The following is a 24,567-nucleotide window of genomic DNA, read 5'->3' as shown; positions in this document are numbered from 1 at the left end:
TGAGCCACCTTGCGAGAATGAGGTCTCCTGGTCATCATTGAATGCCTGGGCACTATCGTCCCACGTATCATCCATAGGTATGTCTTCATCCATTATTTAGTATTAAAAATATCTTTCATTTATATGTAACAATGTACGGCAGAAAATTAGATCCTTTCAGAAGATTGAGAGAGCCATTAGGAGCCAGAGCCGTGCGCCAGTTGGTGACCATCACCAACAATCCCAGCAAGATAGACCAGAATCAAACTCTGCTGGTTAGATTTCCAAACCTTGGTGAGAATGACCTCATTGTACCAGGCACTGTTCGACTGGCGTTCAATATCACGTTGACCTCCGACAACGACAAACGCGAGCTAGTGCGGAACGTGGGTCGAGCTATCATCAAGAAAACGACCGTCAAGATCAGCGGTAACGAGGTGCTGAGTATCGACGACAGCGACGTGTTTCACTGCTACGGGGATCTCTGGAAAAGCGAGGGAGAACGAGTCAATGATGTGTACCAGGGTATCAGCAAATCAACCCGGTCGCGCATAGGGTATGCCTTCACGCCAGACCAGCTAGACAAGCTATCGGACGGTGAAAAGGCCATCGCTCGAGCATACGGGAATCGATTCTGCGTGCCGCTCGACTTCGAGTTGCTCACGGGACACGCGCCGTTTTATCAGGCCGCGCTGAGTGATAGGCTCGAATACGAGCTCACGTTTAACGACTATAGCAAAGTAGTGCGTACGCCGAACGGTGATGAGGCCAGTTATGCCATAGACAACATCTCTCTGGAGTTCGACATGGTCACTAGCCCTGAGCTGGCCAGGCAGGTTCGAAGCCAGTACTCTGGGAAGATGGCTATCCTGTACGATCGCGTACTGAGGCATAGATCAGTCGTGCGAGATAAGAGCGACACTGTGTGGAATATCAACCTGAACGTGCCGGCGCGATCGATGAAAGGTATCCTGGTCGTCCCCGTGGAGGATTACGAGCCATTCCGGAGGGACAGCGAGAAGTTTTTCAACCCCGAGATTGAAAAGGTGGAAGTGACCATCGAGGGCGTGCCCAACCAGCTGTTCAGTCATGGTATGAGACCACACCAGCAGTGGGATGAGATAAAAAAGCTACCAGTGGGGGATTACATAACAAAGGACCTGGACCTCGGCTCCGTGCAGATCGGTGAATACCTGACCACCAAGTACGCCCTATGGTTGGACATGCGATCCACGGATGATGATAAACTGCACGGTAGCGGGCGCCGTATAGATAACGGCAGCGAAGGGATAACCATCCAGATTACTAAGAAGGCTCAACCCGCTGGTAAGTTGAAATTATATCTGTACGTTATTATGGACGCGCAACTTAATATAGACAATGGGAGATTCGTGCAAGCCATCTACTGATGGGGGGTACCCCCCCACACCCCCCAACAATAAACAGTCCCCACTGCCCCACCTCCCCACTGACCCACACTGCGCCATAGTGTGCGGGCAGACTGGCTGTGGGAAGACCGTTTTCATGTTGGATATGTTGGAGGGTTACTACAAGGATGTGTTCGATAACATCGTTATCATGTGCCCTACTCTGAGCATGAATAAAACGTACTCGCGACCTTGGGTGATGACGGACCCGGACGTACACAAAATCGACCCTGGAACACGCTTGCAGGACTGGTTGAAAGCTCTTCACGAGAAATTTAAAGGGGAACCAACGCTGTTCATACTGGACGACTGCAGCGCTAATCGCGAGAGAAAAAAAAAGAGAGACATGCTATCGTACCTGGCCTTCTCCGGCCGGCATGCAAATCACAGCGTCTGGGTGCTAACGCAGAAGTTCAACTCGGTGTTGAAAGACCTCAGGGAGCAGACGCGATGGGTGGCCTTATTTCACTGCAAGGACAGGGATTTGTTCGAGGAGTGTTTGAGAGAGAACGATGTGATGAGCAAATTAGAATGGGAACGGGTGAAGAAACAGCTCGCTGAAACTAAACACGCTAAGCTCGTGCTCAAGACCGACCAACCAGTAGCATATAGGGTGTGCTAAAGCTAAGCAAAGCTAAGCAAAGCTAAGCAAAGCTAAGCAAAGCTAAGCAAAGCTAAGCGAATGCTAAGTATAGCTATGATATTTGAAGTGTTTGTCGTGTGCAACTTAACCTTCATTTCTCTGTGTTTTGTCTGCATCGGGTATTATATAGTTAAAACTAAATCTTACTTGTTATATTATAAGATGGAGTGTGAGGAATTGCTCGAACAATTGTTGGTACCTGGGGTAGTGGATGATGACAAGCGAGAGAAACTGGTGGCGTTGGCTGTTGGCGGCAAAGCCAAACATTACTTTGGAGACTACACTCCGGATAAAATTGACAAAATGTCAGCCGAAGAAATCGATAAGCTGTACGCTAGATACGAGTCCCGGCTCGGAGCAGAAATGACAAAGACAATAGGATCGGCTATGACCCAGATATACACCGGTATTGTGTCATACTTCCTTCCCATTCCACCAGAGCGCCGACTTTACCTGTGGGAAGACCTCGAGAAAGACCCTTTTATCGAACACGCCGTGAGCTCTATCAGCTGTGAGCTGTACCACAAATATGGCATGTTGTTGGCTCCAGTGATGGCGGCGATTATCACGGCAAAGCATAGTCAATTTGAGAGAAAAAATAATAATAATAGTATAGATGGATGCTGCACAATCCCCCAGGGAGGAGGAGGAGGAAACCCCCACAGTGAGGGAAACCCCTCCCGAGGTGACGGTGGAGACCAGGGAAACAGTAACCAGACAGAAGAATCCTAAGAGAGTAGCTGCCGGTAAAAAACGGTGGTGTAACCAACATAAAATTATTACAGTGACCAACCCAACCCGACTGTTGTTGGCTGTAGGCGTAACTGCTGCCTTGGCTATCTCGTGGTTATATACACGTGAGGGACGTGGGGGAAACGTGGGGGTACCCCCCACCCCAACACAATTAGAGGTCGACCCGCATATCATGTTATAATTTAAAATATTTTTATATATACATAATGTCTGAGGGGAAAACGTTCGTCAACGACGCATACCACACCACAGTGGTCGCCAGTCTAGCCGTAGGGTACGCTCGGTTGACTAAAATGGTGCTTAAACAACCAACTATCAAGCTAGATTTCAACCTGCAGGATATGGGTATGCTCATAATGAACCTTGGTATGGCGATGGCCACAAAAGACATCCTAGTAAAACAAGGGATAATACCTGATAATATAATGAAATAAATATAGGATGGCCACGATAGCTATGATGGTCGGTGGGGCGTTATTGAATGCCCTGGCATTTTCCGGGAGTAATTTCCTCTTCTCGAAACTACGAGATGATCACGCGGCTGAAATACAGGAAGAAAGGAAGCGGCACGATCTCGCTACTGAGAACTTACAAAAGGCACAGGCCGAGTACGCTAAAAAACGCCTCCAGAGGATCGATTTTATTAACGAACAACTCCAGCGTGAAAACCATGCCGTTCAAACATTCAACGATGTCGATGAAGCAATGAAAGAATACTACCTACTAACTGGTAAACGATTGGAACCGCTCAATAAACCCACACTCGCTCAGTACTACACACCATGCAAGGGACAAATGAATCGTGAACTGGGCTTCATAGTGTTGGGTATAGCAGCTACTGCGTTGGTTGCGAAGCAATTAAATTAAATACCTATATAAGTAAACATGAGACCCGCTCCATACCGATGCGAATACATACTTATGGGGAAGACCGAGGCATGTGGTAGGAAATGCAGGAATCAGGGGTTCTGTTGTTTCCATATGGGAAGTCCTAACTACACGTGTTCTGTGTGTGGTATCGGGGTTAAAGGACACTACTGTCTATGTAAAGCTCACGGAGCGAACGTAGTCAGACATCAACTCATCTACGAGAATAAAAAGGACTACATAAAAGAACGTAGGCGACTGCTCAAGATAGACTCCAAATAAATGTTTACTCATGCACAAGGAACACTATATCCAACAGCCACATATTTTTATCAAGGGTTACCTCCCTTTACTGTGACCCAATTAGACATTGGTTATGTTAGGTGTAAACACTATGACTACTGTACGCGAGCTTAAGCGGGTCGCAAAACAGAGAGGTGTGATCGGGTATTCTCAAATGCGGAAGTCAGCATTGTTGAGATTACTAGGTTTAGAAGCCCCTCCTACGGTAAAACAATTAAAAGCTCAAGCAAAACAGCTTGGATACACGGGTTATTCAAACCTGGGGAGAGCCGGGTTAACCGCATTGTTATCACATGCCCCCGTTCCCACTGTAAAACAACTGAAAGCCGAGGCACACGATTTGGGTTTAGGCGGGTATTCCCGTATGAGAAAACCACAGCTTGTAGAATTATTACGACAGAATAGAGCTATTGACCTACAGTTCGTGCGCACTGAGCGCGCTGTAGGCAACTATTTGAGAGGTTGGCGCATGCACGTTGATAGAAACATAGACATTACAGATATCAAGCCTCTGATAGCTGATAAGGTCAACCAGGAACTAAATAACCTAGGAAGTATCAAGTTTCAGATCACAGTGAAAATGTCGCTCGATAAGCAGGTTGGGAGTACCACTGAATATGTTCAGCCTTACTTCCGAGGTAAACAAGAGGTCGTCACACATACAGAGACCACTGACACATCAATCGATACCAGTTTTCAGCAGATACGAGAATACCTAGAACGCTACACACACTTGGGGTCCGGGTGGGCTGTAGATAAAATCGATAATGTCTATCTAGACATAGCTAACTACGTGCCGTTCAGAGGCGGATCATACCTAGCCTTGCCCCCCCTACTATAGGAACAAACATGCCATAGTAAACGTTAAGAATAGAGGAAACGATTGCCTGAGGTTAGCTATCAGGTCAGCCTTATTTCCAGCTGACACTAATCCGAACAGGTCTTCTAATTATCCTCAGGATGATGGGCTCAACTGGGATGGTATAGATGAACCCACCCCCATATCCCAGATCACTAAAGTAGAAAAACAGAATAATCTGGCTATAAATGTCTTTGGGCACGAAGGTAACACAACAATAGTACACAGGGTCAGCCCGGTGAAGGATCGCCAAGTTATCAATATATTCATGATCCAGCGAGGTGACAAGTATCACTACACATGGATAAAACACTTAAGCAGGCTGTTGTATGACCAATCGGCACACAGAGAAAAGACCCACTTCTGTGAACGATGCCTACATGGCTTCACACGAGCTGATTTATTAGAATCCCACCGGGATGATTGTCAAGGTGTGGGGCAGACGGCCATACGAGTCGACATGCCTAAGGAAGGTGATAATATCCTAAAATTCAGTAACCACAAGAACCAGATGTCTGTGCCTTATATCATATACGCCGACTTCGAAGCCTTGGTGGTGGTGGGGGATACCCCCAGTGGTGCCGCCGGCGAGGCTCCCTTCACCCACAAAACACAAGAGCATAAAGCCTGTGGGTTTGGATACATTGTCGTCCGTTGTGACGGGGAAACGAAAGCTCCGGTAGTGTATAGGGGCCCTGACGCGGCTGAAAGGTTTCTAAAGTGTTTGCAGGAGGAAGAAAAAATTATTAGGAATGCATTGTATAGAATCGCTCCCATGCGTATGACCCGAGTCGACAGGCTAGCTCACGCTAGTAGCACTAACTGTCACGTGTGTGACTCACCACTTAACGGTGATTCGGTGAGAGATCACTGCCACATAACTGGTAAGTATAGATTCGCCGCTCACAGCGCGTGCAACCTCAAGCTTAAAATCAACCCTAAGACAATAAACATCCCCGTTGTCTTTCACAACTTGAGAGGGTACGACTCACACTTGATCATGCAGGCCATCGCGAAAATCGATGGTAATATAACGTGCATCCCCAACAACATGGAGAGATACATCTCCTTCAGCTTAAACGGACTTAGGTTCATTGACTCGTTTCAGTTCCTTCTGTCGTCACTCGACAGTCTGGTCAAGGCCAACAATACCTTCCCTATCACCGATCGATACACAGACGCCGAGACTAGACCCCTGCTTATGAGGAAGGGTGTGTACCCCTATGAGTACATGGATAGTTGGGTCAAGTTCACCGAGACCAGACTACCCCCTATTGACTGCTTTTATAGCAAGCTGAATGAGGCGTCCGTCTCACGAGATGATTACTCGCACGCGACTAACGTATGGAATAAACTGGGTTGTAAGAACCTGGGTGATTATCACGACCTGTACTTGAGGACAGATGTACTGCTGTTAGCCGACGTGTTTGAGACGTTTAGGCGAACGTGTTTCAAGCAGTATAAACTCGACCCCGCATGGTATTACACCAGCCCAGGTCTGTCGTGGGACGCCTTGCTTAAAAAGACCGGAGTTAATTTGGAATTGCTCACAGATTACGACATGCACCTATTCAATGAGAAAGGCTTGCGAGGTGGGATTTCCATGGCATCCAAACGATACGCGAAAGCAAATAATCAATACGTGAAAGGTTACGATCCTAACAAGCCAACCAATCACATTCTCTACCTCGACGCAAACAACCTGTACGGCTGGGCCATGAGCCAGTATCTACCTACAGGGGGATTCGAATGGGTACCCCACGTTGATGTTATGGGGGTTGCACCAGATTCGAACAAAGGGTATATCCTCGAGGTTGACTTAGAGTATACCAAGGAATTACACACATCACACAACAGCTACCCCCTGGCCCCCGAACGTATGAGGGTTAACCCAGACTGGATGTCTGAGTACCAACATAACTTGTTAGGTGGGCGTGTGACAGACGTTGAAAAACTCGTTCCTAACTTAATGAATAAGACCAAGTACATCGTTCACTATCGCAACCTACAGCTGTACCTGTCGTTGGGTATGAGGCTGACCAAAATACACAGGGTGCTCATGTTCGACCAGAGCCCATGGATGGAGCCCTACATCAGAATGAACACAGACGAAAAAAAGCCACCAGTGATTTTGAGAAAAATCTCTACAAGCTCATGAACAACTCGGTGTTTGGTAAGACTATGGAGAACCTGAGGAAACGCGTGACCGTGAAGCTTGTTCGGTCGAGTGAGGAAGACAAGCTCAGGAGATTGATAGCCAGTCCGGCATTCAACCGTAGTAAGATATTCACAGACAACCTGGTTGCCCTACACATGAAGAAAAGCCACATAAAATTCAACCGGCCTGTTTACGTGGGGATGAGCATCCTCGATTTATCCAAACACCTGATGTACGACTTTTACTACAACGAGCTCAAGAAACAGTACGGTGACAGGTGTGAAGTGCTGTACACTGACACGGATTCCCTGCTGATGGAGATTCGAACCGAGGACGTGTACGAGGACATGAAAAAACACCTCGATTTATACGACACCAGCGACTACCTTAAGACCCATGCCATACACAGTACGGTAAATAAAAAGGTCCTAGGTAAGATGAAGGACGAGTGTGCTGGCACGCCCATAGCCGAGTACATAGGTTTGAGACCTAAGATGTACTCCATACTGAAAGCCGACAATAGTGAGATCCGGAAGGCTAAGGGGGTTAAGAAGTATGTGGTGAAACAACACATCAAACACGCCAGATTCAAGGAAGCCCTGTTCAAGACCCGTACCTTTAGGCATAAAATGAACACACTTAGAAGTGATGGACATAAGATATACGGACTGGCTATAAACAAGACGTCCCTGTCACCTATGGACACAAAACGTTGGATAGCTATTGATGGGATAAACACATACGCGTATGGACATGAAAAAAATTGAGGCTATTTACTACAGCCCGCGTGGGTACTGGAAAGGAGCTAGCGCAGTAGATAAGCTAGCTAAAATAGCGCGAGTACCCCCGGAGGAAGCCAAAGCGTGGCTTGAAAAACAAGCCCTGTGGCAGATCTATTTGCCGGCACCACGCTACGTGCCTAGAAGGAGGTTCGGTATTAACATACCTAATAGCGTTCACCAGGCAGACCTACTGTTCCTACCCCACGACAAGAGGTACAAGTATGCCTTAACCGTAGTGGACGTAGCCAGTCGTTACAAGGAAGCTGAACCCTTGACCACGAAAGATTCGGCCCAGGTAGCCAGAGGATTCGAACGCATATACAAACGCAGTCCGCTGACGTGGCCAACAGAGCTGCAAGTTGACCCCGGACGGGAGTTCATGGGTGCCGTGTCACAACTGCTAGCCAAACACGATACAAAGGTCAGGCGTGGCACGGCCGGAGCCCATCGCAGCCAAGCCATAGTTGAGAGATTTAATAGGACTTTGGCTGAGCGCTTGTTCGGCCATCAGTATGCTAGGGAGATGGTCACCCCTGGAAAACGATCGACTGAATGGGTCACGAGGTTACCCAAGGTGGTGTCGGCAATCAACCATGAAGTCACTCGTCTCACCGGTAAGAAACCGGCAGACGCTATCAAACTAAAATCAATAGTTGCAGAGTCGGCCGCTCCATTGCGTGGGAAGGAGAAACAGATACCAGATAGGGCCCTAGTGAGGTATCTATACCAGCCGGGGGAACACGAGGGTGATAGCCGTAAGCGGGCCACCGATCCTATATGGTCAGTCAAAACTTACAACATAGATAAAGTGGATATGAAAGCCGACGAACCTAACTTATACTACTTGAGGGATGGGCCGGGTAGGGGGTTTGTAAGAGAAGAATTATTGATCGTACCGTACGGCACAGTGTTACCTCCAACACACGTTAAGTAGTAGGGGTAATAGTAGCAAGAGCTAAGGGCCCAACCAAAGCCTTATTTACTAAATAAGGCTTTGTGGAGACTTTTCTTGAAAGTGTTTTAAAACCCCCATTGTATATACTACTCCGTTTGTCGCCTCTTATGACAAGCATAGTCGACTTTTATGGCAAGCATGGATTGCTGGAGGTCTATTCTACCCCGGACCTTCACGGGTCAGATCTTCTGAAAGTACAATGTTAACTATATAAAAGATTGCATGTTTAATAAACGATGATTTTCTTGTTTGGCGCCTTCAAGTCATCACGCTAAAGGATTTCATAATTCAGGTGTGTTTTCGCACAGCCAAGCTATAGCTTGATTAAACAGTTCATGTCTTGGTTGCACTGCAGTTGAAGTCTTTCGCGAACGATCATCAATGACACATAGATTGGTGCGGAACTCGCTTCTAAAAGGTTGTCAGAAGCAAATGACTCCATGTTGTGCTCAATTACCTCTTGGCATTAACAAGGCTATAAATATATGCACTTCCTTACGAGTAAATGTGTTGTTCGAGGTTTGACTCCGTTTGTCGAACTCCGAAATGGCCATGTTCCTCTACATTCAACTGGTTTATAAACAATGAACAAACATCTTGTCCAGTATTATATCTTCTCGCGACAATACTCAAACGTGACCTACAAATAACATGTCTGGTTTATCTTTATTGTCCAGTAAAGATTGTTTTATTTTGCTTGTCAAGTGGGGATTATATTGTCTTGATTACTAGGAAAGATTGTTTTATTTGGATTTCAAGTAGGGATTATGTTGTCTGATTGTCCAGGAAGGATTGTATTACAGTGCTTGTAAAACAGAGATTATGTTATCTTGATAGTCTAGTAAGGATTAAGTTATCTTGTTTTTCGAGTAAGGATTGTGTTATATTGTTTGTCTAGTATAACTTATGATATCTTTATTGTCCAGTAAGGATTGTGTTACCTTGATTGTCCAGTAGGGTGTATGTTATCTTAAATCTCCAGTAATGATTACGTTATCTTCAATGGCCAGTAAAGATAACACTATCTTGAGTGTCCAGTAAGGCGTATGCTATCTTGATTGTCCAGTAAGGATTGTTATCTTGATTGGCTGGTAAGGCGTATGCTGTCTTGATTGTCCAGTAAGGATTGTGATAAAGGTCACTTGTGCTTTTAATGTCTGTGTGCATCTCCCACGAAAAAGGCACTGTTCAACAGATTAGTGTCATAAACTAGAACATTGTGTACACAAGTTTCGTTTAAACACTTACTTTTATTGAAGAAGTTCGTGTCTATTGGCCTTTTCATTTGCGTATCGATGCTCATGCTATTGATCACAGATCATCGCCACATAGCTCGAATAATGCTGATGCGGCGTAAAACTTAACTCACTCACTGATTTGTACGATTAAGTATTGAATTGCCATTGGCGGTATCTTCATGTCACAGTGAACAGCTCTTCATCCCACAATGGCTGGATCACCTGATGATATAAACTGACCAATGAGGCGCTGGATTTCAAGACGAGCATTTTTCAAGTCAACACTGTCTGAAGTGGAGGATGGTAATATTGCTGCCACGTGACCGACGCCTGCAACATAATAGGGGGCCGTTCATAATTTATGGCTAGTAGAGTTGGTAGGGGGTTGATGGTGATTTTAGGGTTTGGGTGGGATGTTGGGTTGGGTGGACGCAACTTTGTATAAAAAAATATAAGCCTAAAATTTAGCGGTAGGGGGAGGGGGTCACTGATGGTGATAGCCCACATGTATTCATATTTGACATTTCGGGTGGAACTAGCGTTAGCAATGTACAACAATTCTGATAAAACTTCTCAAAATAATTTGAACGATTTTCATTTTGCAAACTCAACATTAGCATGGAAGCATTGGCGTAATTTTAAAAAGTTGACTTTTAACCATTTTGGCGGACGACAGAGACTGATCGTCTCACGCTTACTGTTTCCATTTGCCATCCAATATGTTAATTATTTGCAACTCAACAGCGTAACCACTGGAGACGGATCAATGAGCAGAGTTCTAGAGCTTTCAGGTTCAGCTAACATCGTTGCAAGTGTACCCCAGTGACTGTTTCTAAGATTCAAGGCAGTTGGGTGAAATTATTCGCTTGTCACCCCAAAGATTTGGGTTCGACTTCCGAAATGTGTGAAGCTCAAATACTGCTATAAGCGTCGTTACACCTATACTCACCCACCCACTATTTGCTGTCAACATGGCAAGTTAAAAATATCTTGATTATACATTCTTAAATAAATAAATATATGTGTGCAAGAAATGTTTATGTTTGTGTTTCATTTGCTCCAGCCAACCTGCTGTTTTTGCATTGCTGGCTAGATCAAGACCAAGGTCGTCAGTCGTGAATGACGAATTTACACGAATCGCAGCCGATTGAAGTACATACTTGTATGTAAACCAATTGTGGCTTAGAAATAATTGACTGGAGCACGCACACAGATGCCATCTATCCAGCGTGTTCTGGTGCAGTCGTTTCTGTAGAGTACACAAGAATTCCCATCTGTTATCGATACAAATTCTGAGCAGGATTCCTGTTGGGAATATTTACCATAGAGAGCTCCTCAAGAGGCGAGCGCCCACGGAACGGCGTTGGGTTGGAATGTTCTGTTTCTATATCGATTTGTTTATCTATAGCTGTTATGTTTGATATTTAATTACTATTTTAACATTTATATCTCTGATGTTTTACAGTTCTGTAGTTGGTTTTACTGTCCTTTGCAGACAGGTTTCAATAATGTATCTTTAGTTTTTGACAGATATGTAAGTCCCCAAACAATTCAAGAAAACTTAAACATACTATTATTTTTTAACTGCAGTATATGTGTTATTTTAATTTATAGCTAGGGTGTCAAAATTACTAAGATCTGAATGGATGGTGTAAATCCAACTATTGTCCATGCAAGTAGCAAAGTCACTGTAAGACCCCATGGTCCTAGTATGGTGATCTACCTTCAGTTGATAGCCTGCTTATATGCTGTGCTGTCTTCTATAATTAAAATTAAATCAATTAAAATTAAAATTAAAACGTTTTAGATTTCATAACTGGCTTTGCGTTTCTATCGGTGATAATCCAGTTGTTTCACTGTCCTTCGTCGACAGTCGTTTGTAATTTAAATCCATTAATGATCACAGTATTTTCATATGTTACACAGGCAGGAAATTACATCAAAACACTAACCACATTTACACATGTGAAATACATGCAAATGAAGAGCAGATCGTTCGTTAATTTTTCATACGGTTTTAAACGTGTGTAAATCTGACAGCTTAGATGGATATGTGGATTTTAAACGTTGTTTATAAGGCCACCGGATGACACGTATATTTATTAACGTTAGTAAATTTGGGAAATACGGTCATTTTGTGTGATGGTATTAATCCAGCTAGGGTCCATTGCGTAAAAATACTGTAAGTCCCCATGATCCCAAGTATGGTGATCTTCCCCAAAACAGTACACTGTTTTGACCAAATATAGTATTCAACCTTTAAAGACACATGCTATCTAGTTTTGAGTCAATTTGTAATAATCTAGTAATTAGGATCTAGTAATCCTTCTTTGACATGGTTTCATGATATATTACGTGTCTGCATTGTGGATATAAAAGTAGTTTTAGTCACGATATGGCTGAAATATTGCCGATTCACTTTAGATTTTTACTCACTTGTAGCTAAATAAGTAGGTTGAAGATGGTATTCATATGTCATGAAATCATTCAAAATAAAAACTAGACATGGGGACAAAGAGTTTCACACAATAATTCGATTCTTCGACGTGGTGATCACATGCTTATGTGACCATAAATAATTATTTGAACTCACTGACATACCTTTGACAACTACGGCGTATGCCCTGGGGTTAGGATTTCTGGTGAACCCATACTTGATACATGGATCATCTGTTCCTTGCGTGTAGATGACGTTGGTTACCCGAATGTCAAGGCCGCCGTAGTTCATGATGATGTCGTCATGCCCACGTTTCACCAAGGACTGATTGAACGCCGGACCAAACATACCTTCACATATTTTGTAGTAGTAACTGTAAAAATACAAATCAAGTACATAATTCATCATTACACCTTTTCTGTATCAATGCATTTAAACGATTCATTTGAACCAAACACAGAACAGAATCCATTCACTGGACTATTCGTCAAGATGACGAATTCGTCTAATGCGGCGATGTCGTATCAGACATCGGTCCTATACCAATACCATGAATCGTCCTCGTTTACAGAAAATCCATATATACCTAGCCATCGATCATTTTGTCATAGTAAAGAACATTTTCAAGATGACCAGTTTTGCCATGATTAGGAGAGCTTTGGTTGAAATACCAACAAGTTCACTCCTGGATCCCTAATACAAAGCTGTCTTAGGAGTCCACTATATAAAGAAAGGGTTCCATGATAATCTTTGCGTTTTGCGTCCTTGGGCGTTGCTACCCTTATCCAACGAACATCACAGTCGTGCGTCACTGTTTATGTTGTACTGGGGCGGTCAGGTAGCCTTCTGGTTAAGCGTTCGCTCGTCACGCTGAAGAACCGGGTTTGATCCGCAGATGGGTAAAATTTGTGATGCCCATAACTGTTGTCCGCCGTGATATTGCTGGAATATTGCTAAAAGCGGCGTAAAACTAGACTCACTACTCATTACGTTGTCTTACATATATTCTGACAAATCATGACTGAAATCCCGCTAAGAACCATGCTAGTTAGCATTTCTGTTTATATAGTGTTACAGGATCGACCGTGAAAAACAATACCTATTTACGACAGGTTGTCTGTTACGAATATAAGGTGAATGTTGGTTTGTTTTTAAATGAAATTTAGGATGTGTACTCACTCTTCACTTACTGCGTTCCCAAGAGGCTGCCTATCTGACGTTGTCGCCACGAACACCCCAATTTGGGTGCATTGTTGATATCTCCACTGACGAACTGGAATTTCAAATTCAAAGTGATGTATTTCAGTTGTTTCAGCATTTCAACTTTTATTTCTATTTCTACTAATCTGGTAATTAGCAACTAATTTACAACTTTCTTAGTCACGAAACAGCTGCACAATGCCGATGTGACTTCAAATGTTCACTCACTCGCAAGCGGGAAACATCGACAACATTAAGGACGAGGACCTCGTTGTGTGTATTTGTCTCCTTTACTTTATGTCCTGTCCTTACATTATGCAAACCAAAGACAGACAAGATACTGATAGAGATATTTGAATGAAAATATATACACAACAGGAAACAAATGAATTGAACTTTTCCTATCACGATCCTTTAGGGAAAAAAGTGTTGGTAAACAAACAAGTTGGTAAAGTGCCAAGTTGGTAAACCCAGTTACTTATTGTAGTGGTTTGCAGTTTTGGGAGTGAACTGAAAAAACTTATACTTAATGCAAAAATCTCTGTATGAATAGATAGCGCTTTTGTGAAAGTGGTCAACTTTAGTTAACACATGTTATATGTGGTATTACACCTTTTCATTTAAGGATAGACTAGACTGTGGTACTAGACTAGACTCGGTTCCAATTTCTAGGGTGCCTTAACAGGCCTCGAAATATCAAATTTACTTAGAAATGACATTTCCTAAATAATACATGTTACAGAAGAGTAACCGCACTTGAAAATCCATCATCGTTCTCGTAGTTGATGACGCTTCCTGTGCTGACGAGGGAGGCGAATGTTGTGTTGCGGCACTGATCTTTCTGTACTGTATAGTTTTGGTTGTAGATACGGGCATACTCAGCAAGGCGTTGTAGAGGAGGTCCCGTGGTCTTGTCGGCCAGCACGTTGCACATTGAGGATATCGTTTGATTTGGAATAAGCATCTACAGAATATACACAGGACCAAATTAACATGGGTGATCGGGTTAGTTTGATTTTACGCTGCTTTTTGCAATATTCCAGCAATATCACGGTGGGATACACCATAAATGGCCTTCAGGCATTGTACCCAGGTGGGAAAACAAACCTGAATCTTCGACGTGACGAGCGAACGCTGTAAACACTAGGCTACCCCACCGAGGAACATTAAGCATGGAGTGCACAACATCCTTGAGCAACCTCGAGCCTCTCAGCGGCACACACCAACACATACATCGAGGTTTGCATTAGAAACTCGCATTGGCCAGCACAAAAGCATTACCGTCAAAGCACGTACACGCACCACGGCAGGGTGTGTCTTTGGACTAACGGAATGGACTCAATGCAGCCACAAACACAAATAGCATGCACATACACACTCACAAACGCTTATGTGCGCATACGCTATTTTATTTAACTAAAAGCATCAGGATCTAGCACACTTCAAAGTACGTGAAAAATAGAACAAAGACATTCATTTGTAACCTCAGTCGAACGATATGCATATCCATTGCTTGAATTTGAATGTATGTAGAGAAAAAGCCAATATCAGACTCCAGTGTCGCCCTCTGTGATATTGCTGGAATATTGCTGGAATATTGCTGGAATGCCTGTAACTATGTAAGAAAGTAAGCAACCATGGAAATGAATAAAACAAAATAAAAAAAAATATCTGACTCCACTCTGTCAGCATGTGAACATACCAGTGTGCCTGGGTGGATGTTATTGAACTGTATTGTTGACACGATTAGAGTGACTAGATCCATCATCAGATTTTCAACATCCAGCCGGTTTGTCTGGTCAAAATTACAAACCCTAAACAGAGAAGGGAAAACACTACGATGTTATCATAACTGTTCCTATTATTCAGTGAGGTAGCCCTGTTGTTAAAGCGTTTGCTCGTCAAACCGAAAGTCTGAGTTCGTTCCGCCATATGGGTACACAAAGTGAAGCAAGTTTCTGGTGTTCACCGCCATGGTATTGCTGGAATGTTACATTAGCGACGTAAAACCCTACTCACTCACTTATTCACTCATTACTTTACAATCGTAGTTCCTCAGTCTCCTTTCCAGTGGGTGAGTGAGTTTACTTGTAAGCCGCGTTTACCATATTCAAGAAATACCACGGCGGGGCGTACCAGAAATGATCTTCGCACTTTGTACTAATGTGGGGAATCGAACCGGGGTTTGGCGCGACGAGCGAACACTGTAACCACTAGGCTACCCCGCTGCTTTGCCTCGCATTCCAATAAATATAAATTTGGACAAAACGTTCAAATGTAGTCCATGTGAAGGGGAATTACACCGCGGCGACTTTACTATATAGACAATACCTGCGGAATAAGCTGCTAGATTTAAAGGGGTTCTCACGGGAGAAAAACAATAACATGCGAAACCACCAGTCGACGGAAACTGCTCCGCATCAGTGCCCCTTTAAATCGTTTGATTCACACGGGTTGGCTGAAGTGTACCACCCGATACACAGGCTTCAAAACAATTCAAAATCAACATTGGTGTGTTCGGTAAGATAAATATGTTGTTCATTGGTCCCCCGGGGCCCACGAGTTGATGTACCTCGATATTTGTTTAGCATGCAACATAAACAAACATCGAAGACACATCAACCCATGCAGCCCTCGTGACCATGAACAACTTATAACATACGTCTGATTTCCCAACAAAGTTTATCTTAACTCACACATAAATGTTGCTGTCTGACTGGCTGAGCGCTCTCCTATTATTTTCAATGTACCCCGTGTACAGGCGAAGTGCATTGCAAAACACCCCGCTGCCAATAGCAACTCATTCGGTACTTCGTGGTAGTTGCTCTTTTTATCTCGAATAACATTAAATGTCGCATGATACGTGGAAATTACCGATGTTTTGACAATGGAAATCGAAGGAAGGGAGAAATCTCTAAATCTAAATTTTCTTGTGTTCTCCACAGAATCTAGCGATGGCTACGAAAACATTTGACACTCTTTCCAATAAATAAATTTTGACAAAAACGTTCAAATGTAATTCGTCTGAGTATTAAGAAAAGGAATTACATCGCGGGGACTTTACTAAGACAATACCCAGAGGAGAAAAGGAATGCAAGATTCGAATCGTTTGATTCACACTAAAGTGCACGTTCTGATACCCGTGCTTCAAACAGTTCAAAATTAACGAAACTGAGGTGTGTTCGGTAAGATAAATACGTTGTTCACTAGTCCCTCGGGGTCCACGGTGTGATATACCCTCGATATTTGTTAACATCAATGACACGTTTGTTAACATCGAGGGTACTTCAAGTCCGGGTCCCATCGTGACCAGTGAAGAACGTATAATATGCCTCTGGTTTTCCATCACAGTAAGTTTATTTCCTAACTGTAATATTTTAAGGCAATATTACACTAAAGTAATTCCGCTAGACGTCTGACGTCATAAAGTTCACAGTTATGACGTCAGAATGATAATGCCGCTGTCGCAATGGCAATGGTCTCACTCGCGGAAAGCTGCTTCTAAAAATCAGTTCTCGAATTACCCTCACCTGAATAGATTCTACAGAGTCTTCACTCCAGAATCCGTTTTCAGAATTTCCCTAACTTTATCAAAAGCTGCAGACACAGTGTCGTAGCATCCTGGCACAATGCGCATGTCTTCTCCAGCCGCTACTAAATATTCTGGAATAAAGCAAAGGAATTGTTTTATGGAACATGTACATGTAATTTCTTGGTCGAGACCTAAGTTCACCTAAAAGGGAAAATGTCAGACGAATCGTGATGCCTGATATCATTTTATATCAACAATAGTTTCATGTGCGATTGAACAATAGTTCCATGTGCCAGTGGGCAATAGTTTCATGTGAGATTGGACAATAGTTTCACGTGTCATTGGGCAACAATTTCGTGTGAAACTGGGCAATACTTTCATGTGCCATTGGGCAATAGTTTCATGTAAGACTGGACAATTTGTCGCCATTTGGAACTGAAACTATCGTTTGTACTTCCTCTGTTGTTCTTTTGATCGTTTACCTGTTCAGTTTCATGATATTTACAACCACCCATGATCTTGTATTGTCCTAATGTGATGTCTTATTTTAGAGATATATGCTGGTTTTATTTCTTGATATTGCGATACTCTAGCCGGTTTCATGTCCGTGGATGTCAGGTTTTTATAATGTACCCTAAATTATTATGTAACGCAATTACATGATCTCGTCACAATATGGCTGAAATACTTCCCATTTGACGTTAAATCTAAACTCACTCACTCACTCACTCACTACAAACCACTCTTGGCCCTTGAAGATCCAGATTTAGAATTGGTCTTCAGCAGCTCATCCTCGTCGCAAGGGGCGACTTAGAAGATCAGGTGGTCACCCCCACTAGCTTGTTAAATGTCATAGTAACTCAATTAATGAATTAAAGTTAATGAAGTTACTTCAAATTGATCACTCGATTATTTAGAGCTGAGAGCGGCGTGAAACTAACAACAATCAAACAAACTGCATCAGTCCTAATTGATCAGAGAAAATTGGATTCAATACACAAAACTGCAGCATGGGCTTTGAAACTTGAGCTATTGTCCAGTGCTGGATTTGTTAACTCATCTCCTCGTATCCAAATTGTGCAGATCGATGCTCATCCTTGTCATCACGGGATTGTCTTGTCCAGACTCTTATACACAGAGTCGCCGCCTTATAGTTGGCATATTGCTGAGTGTGGCGTTAAACAACAGATCAACAAATCGATCTTCCTTACAGCCCAACAGAAATATGTCAGTCAGATCTCCGACACATAATGCCAGGCACACATACACAAACTGTTGTCCAGGCTCGAATAACATTAACGTGGAAACGGAACTGACCTAATGTGGCACTGCAACAAATTATTTGTTGGTGCATTACCATCTTGAATTAGAGACCAGCTGGGGCAAAACCGGGACGTACCCGTTTTGGGGAGCACAGTGTCCTATCCTTCCTCACGTCCAACCGTTGTTTATACGTTACGTCAGGCACGTTTAGCTATTGGCTCCACGTTACGTCAAGCACGTTTAGCGTACGCTTTGACATACAACAAGACCAGGTTCTGTACCGAACGTAAATAACTGTGCTACGCATCTTCATGACAACATGAAATCCGTCCAGTCACGGGATCCCACTCGTACATATTAAAATAATAGGAAATATGCTGGTGATACGTTCTAACACGACTACCGTTGCGGGTAACTTGGACTCACCTTGAGCAATTGTTGGCACAGCGAAGGGTGCACTGTGAGCGACTGCTCCCGCAACAAGGTGTGGGAACTTCAGTCTCATCCATGTTGACAGTAGCCCTTCAACAAAACAGACATTTATCATTTCGACTTATACTTGATACTCCAAATGGGCACTGTCTAATCTAAAGTTACAATGCTACACACTTCAAGATATAGTGCAGCTGTATCGAAACACTTTGTCACTGTGAGAGAATGTGAGTCCTAATTCTTTCGAAGTACATTTAAATTACCAGATTTTCACACGTAGCATTTTGTGAGTTTCAGTTATGGTTTAACTTTCCTGGTGAAGGGATGGCGTAAAGCCAGCTAGGTCCCATGCGGGTACCAAAGGACACTGTAAGTCCCCGTGGTTCCTAGTATGGTGATCAAAGTTCTGTTGTTGGCGTCCTTTAATCTGTTTCTGTTTTTGTTTGTTTGTTTGTTTGTTTTTATTTTCATATTGTATTGTCTTCATAATTATAATAGTTTTAGAACTACATGCTACTTTTAGACACCATCTTCGAGGACCGGATATTTAATGGTTTGAGTATATTGCACAGCTTTTCTCCTCACTGTGTGGCTGAAATATTGCCGAGGTGACCTTAAATTTAAATCACTCCGCTAAATGTTCGGATGCATGTTTAAATTACACATTTCACTCGGGCTATTGGCAGTCATCGATAAACATTTCTAAGTAGGGAGGCTAAGTAGGGAGGGGTACCATCCACGTCAAATTAGTGCCCATTTTCGTAACGAACAAGAAGACTTGCCCCTTTCTCGCTGCTTGCTATGTTCAAATATCATCCGTCACCACTCGTCCCTTTCCGTAACATCACAGAAGACTTTTCATTGTCTCGATGCTTGTTATGTGCGAAAAGACGACAAACCAGTCAGACCGCGCGTAGTGGGGCGTTGCATTGATAAAACATAATCCCGACTACTTAAATCTTTTATGACATTATATTACAACAAACCATAAACATGTATGACACAGAGCTGACAGAATTGTGTTGTGTAATGTGAAGGTTTTTTTCTATAAGAATCATGAGACTGACGGTTGTGATCGGCTCTCGAAGGTCCAAATGATACGGAGTGTATCTTGCTGTCTTGTTTTGGGGATTGTTTTGGGGATTGTACGAGAGCTTCCAACATTGTTAAAAACAGTAACTATACATCAAAAACAATAATATCATGTCTACATGTAACTAATCAACTTCAGTCTTCAACTTTGGGATTATATTTTAATCTGACATTGTGGTCACTTATATTTGGTTCAGCGAATACATTAAAAATTCTACCAGGGTACGTCATCAAGGTTGCATGAATGTTTAGTTTGAGAAGGATAGTTCAGTCAATTTTCAGATATTCAATAAATCAGTTGCAATTTGTGGTTCTTTAACCCTGCTTAGAAATATACATTTGGAAATGTAAGAGGAAGAGCTGGTTGTAATTACGATCATGTTTTCTCCTTCTGTTAGTTGTTTTGAAGAGGTCTTAGTTCGTTTAGAAGAAGAAGAAGAAAACAAATGTAACTCAGAAGAACAATAAAACGTGCGATTGCCTCGGTGATATTAAGTACCATCGGAATCAAATGCGAACAGAGTTATCGTTCTTGTTTAAAGAGGTTCTGATGTCCCTACGCTAATATGAAGTCCTGCAGAAGGGCACGAGTGGGTATTCGGCTTGTCCCAAAACAACACGAGTGGGTCACGAATGTCCTTCCTGTTGGCTGTCTCTTACGACACGACACGTATGGACTGTTCGTAGATATCAAGCGTTGGATATTTTGTGAATGATTTTGCTGGGTTGTGAAGAAACATGTAGTTTTTGTTGATTGTATGTGTGTGGTGGTTTGCTATAATCATGTCTGAATTCGTCATGTTCTCTCACGAACGTCAAGCTTGTTTGTAACGAGCTTAAAAGCTTGTAACAAGCTTCAACATCATTGATGGATAAGACGAACTTTATTTTTATCCCGAGCCCTCGGATTACAATTTAGTTCACATTTTACGGACCATTGTTAAAATGGACAAGAATAAATGGACCCTGTGATGTCATTACAGCTGTAGATACAATATGCATACCTCCATATGATCCTCCAAATGTGATCCATTTGATGTCTTTGAAATTGTGTTCCTTGTTGCATGCTACGATGAAACTGGCCAGATCCTCTAACGCTTGTTCAACGGACAGGTATCGCAGGTTGGCCGTACTCACATCCCTGATTTTGAAACAATGAAAACAATTTATACTTCAATATCATTTTTGGTCATTCGTGCTAGTATAACTTTATGTTTTAAAATATCATTTGGTTTTGAATTTTACATAAAATAATTATCAATTTCAAATTCCCAATCAGTCCTCGCTATATTTAGATCTTCTTCACACCACCTACAAACTGAAACCGGTGGATATCTTAATCAACCCAGATGAAATAGATTCTGTTTTGTTGGAAAGAAAACTTTATTGAAAATGAATTTCATTTTATTTTGGTATGTTAATGTTATCAAAATCTGTTTCTTCTTACCACGTAATATCTAAACTGTCAACTTTTTGGAAGATTACAGACATCGATCAAATACTCAAGAAGAAATCCCAATATCCAGAAATGAAAAAAAATTAAAATTAAAATTCAAAAAATGTTTTTAAAATGACGAACGTTGTGGGTCGACTTTTTCCATAGTAGCGGTGCTCTAATGCAAATCCGATGACATTATGGGTCTTGGCATACTCCAACCAGGCACCTTTCTCTGCATATATGGCAGGCAGGGCCACTTCTGGTCCTATGTACAAGAACGCAGGACCACCCGGCTTGTAGAACTTGTCGTTGATGAAATATCTCTGAAGTAATAATAATGAAAATAAACCTGATCTTGTCCTTTTTCATAAAGCCAACGGTTTTATTTATATCATTGAATTTTCTGTCCGTCTCGATAGCAATGTGATTCAGGAGAAGCATGAAAAGTGTGCGGACCTCAGACTCCCATTGTTCTGGGTGCCTTTGGTGCAGTACCCGGGTTCTGCACTGGGAGCACAGCCCTTCTGGCAACCAGGGTAATGCAGAAGTCTGAACGGACTCTTCACACACTCCGGAAAGTTCTTGGTAGGTTCAACTAGGCAGCGTTTCCTGGAGAAGTTCCGTTCGCTGTGTGGGATGCGTGTAGAGGGGGCAAGGGCCCCGAGCTGATGATGAGACTTACAACCTGACGGTGCCAAGATCACCCGAACCCTTTCAGCTGCGTACTATTTTCAATCTGTAAAACATATTCTAATAATATTGGTTCTTATATATTGAAAGTGTGCCCAAAGCAGTAACGACATTCACAGAAATAACACATTTACAATATATTGCTATCAGTGCCCCGGATAACCCAAGCTGCATACGATGTTTACAGTCACATGACTTATGCCACCGGGTACCCATTTTGCGCTAGGTGAGACAGAGAACAAATACACTTGCTTGACTTCAACTGATGTGTGACCTGAGCATTATGAACAGGACATGACCACACACCACAACTCAGATCATGTCCCCTCTTCGAAGGTGGTGACCGTAACGCGTTCAACGATAACCTATGCCGTCCCCTGATCTCGGAGTTTGGTAAATATAACAGATGATCGCAAAGGAATGTCGTGTTTTGATGAGCCACAGTAGTGGATGCCAATTGATGTAAAGGCCAAAATAGTTGTGAAAATCATATGAATGAACCAGCGAAAATCTCTTTTGACACCAGGTGTGTTCAGGTTGGTTAATCGAGTATTGATTGCTGAGGACCAGTTCTAACCCAAATAATCATGGGTCGATGACTCGAGGAGTTGAGAGATGTGGAAGCAAAGCAAGTCCCGGGTCTTATCACTAATTAAGGATTTATTCCTTGCCACTACATGTTTTTGTTTATCGTTATTCCCTTTGTTAATTCCACAGCTGTTATCTTTTTGTTGTTGTTCATAATGGAAATAACCCCTGGCTTCTATCTGGCCATACCGCACACATTCTACCAGTTTAACGCTAATTAACTACTGGTTTCCCTTTTCTTGTCCCAGTTGTTAACATGTAGTTTGTTTCACTCGTCTGGTGAAGGAGTTATGATTTACTACAATACACTGTGTTCGTCGAAATAGAGAATTTAACATCCGTAAATTCTCTTCTTTTTACTGTGCGAACGTTCAGAGATTCATACAAATTACGAAAAACGTTTGCGAAAACCCATTGGCATCCAGCACCATGACGGCAGTCTGTCAATAATCGCGCCTGGGGCAGAAAATACCCAAACTCACTGACATCATAAGTATCCCCCTGATGACAGGATGACTTGAAATTGTCAACTACTAAAAGTCAGCGAGTCTGGCCACTTTATCCGTTAGTCACCTATTACGACAAGCATGGGTTGCTAAGAACAATTGGCACTCGGCTCACCATTTGATACTTTCGTATCATTTTGATAGCATAGTCGAGGTCACAAAAGTAGGGTATTTGATCTGTTTTTGCAATCGCTACACACGGGTACAATAGCTAGACAACCCTCCGGAAACTGGCATTTTACTAACATTTACTGAAGCCTCGAATCGGGGTTTTCTAATGCGGATGTGTTCGAATGTTAATATGGTCCCGCAGTTGTTCCTTAAACGAAGGTGGTCAAGATCTACTAAAGGCCATAAAACAAGCATAAATAACATAGGCGGATCAAGGGGGCTAGTGGGTGTAGAGAAGGGGCTTGGGATGACGCATCCCGTCCTTTTGTCCTGAACGTTTATCATTATAGAAATGTAGTGTGCACCACCTGTTCTCAAGAGTGTGCTCCCTCCCAATACCTTTCTGAAAAAAACTGCATTCGCCCCTGAAGACACAACATAAATCCTTCATCATTACATGATACATCAGTCAGATGATACTTTAAATATATAGAAGACTTAGGGTCCTGACCGTAAAACTACCTGGGACATCTGTAGGAATGCTATGTTTGTTTAACGAAGCACTATAACGGCTGCAGTTTGTACATAATTAAGTCTCGACCAGAGAATCCAGTGTTCAACTGGCTGAGCATCCACATGCGCCAACCAGACTCGAATATATATAGACCTTCGCAAAATAGGAGAAATACTGACTGCGGTTTTAAACAACACACCGACCAACGACTATCTTACCCTGTAACAGTAAAACTGTTGTTCCTTTGGACAAATGAGCACATATCAGTCCACACTAGCCCTCACCTGTTTCCAGTGGCGATCGTCCGAGGCAGTAAAGTGGTCAAGCTTCTGCTGAAACCAGCGTTCAGTTACAGATGAGGAGGAAGGCGAAGGCGCATCTTCTCCAGCATTGTTGAGAGCATCAACTCCCGACGGAACAGGCACAATACTGCCCTGAGCCCCAAGAACAAGTAGGCTCAATATTACAGTGGATGTGACCATATTGAAACCTATCATTTTTCTCAGCCACGACATGTGTCTCGACACCTACTGAACTGGCGCATACAGGACTGTTTTTCAACACACGCTGTACATTAGTTGTTGGGTTTGTTTGTTTTAGATAAGATACAGCCTTCGCATAGCTTTTTATCCAGTGTATGGCTGTTTCAACAACGCAGCAGAGGATTGATGCACAGCATATTGTAAATGTAGAACACCACCTCCAGCACTCGGGCTGTAACGATGCATCGAACTATCGACGGATTTCAACAAATGTTGAGTCTCAGATAGCAATGATGGTAGAAACGAAAAACTATTGAT

General features: G+C 42.8%; 1 pseudogene; it reads right to left on the bottom strand.

Annotated features, from left to right (window-relative positions):
• Positions 1-10,163: 10,163 nt before the first annotated feature.
• Positions 10,164-24,264, bottom strand: LOC137281374 (putative serine protease F56F10.1; annotated as a pseudogene).
• Positions 24,265-24,567: the final 303 nt, after the last annotated feature.

Source organism: Haliotis asinina, chromosome 4, assembly GCF_037392515.1.
Source record: "Haliotis asinina isolate JCU_RB_2024 chromosome 4, JCU_Hal_asi_v2, whole genome shotgun sequence".
Classification (NCBI taxonomy): domain Eukaryota; kingdom Metazoa; phylum Mollusca; class Gastropoda; order Lepetellida; family Haliotidae; genus Haliotis; species Haliotis asinina.
This window is presented reverse-complemented; position numbering and strand designations above follow the sequence as displayed.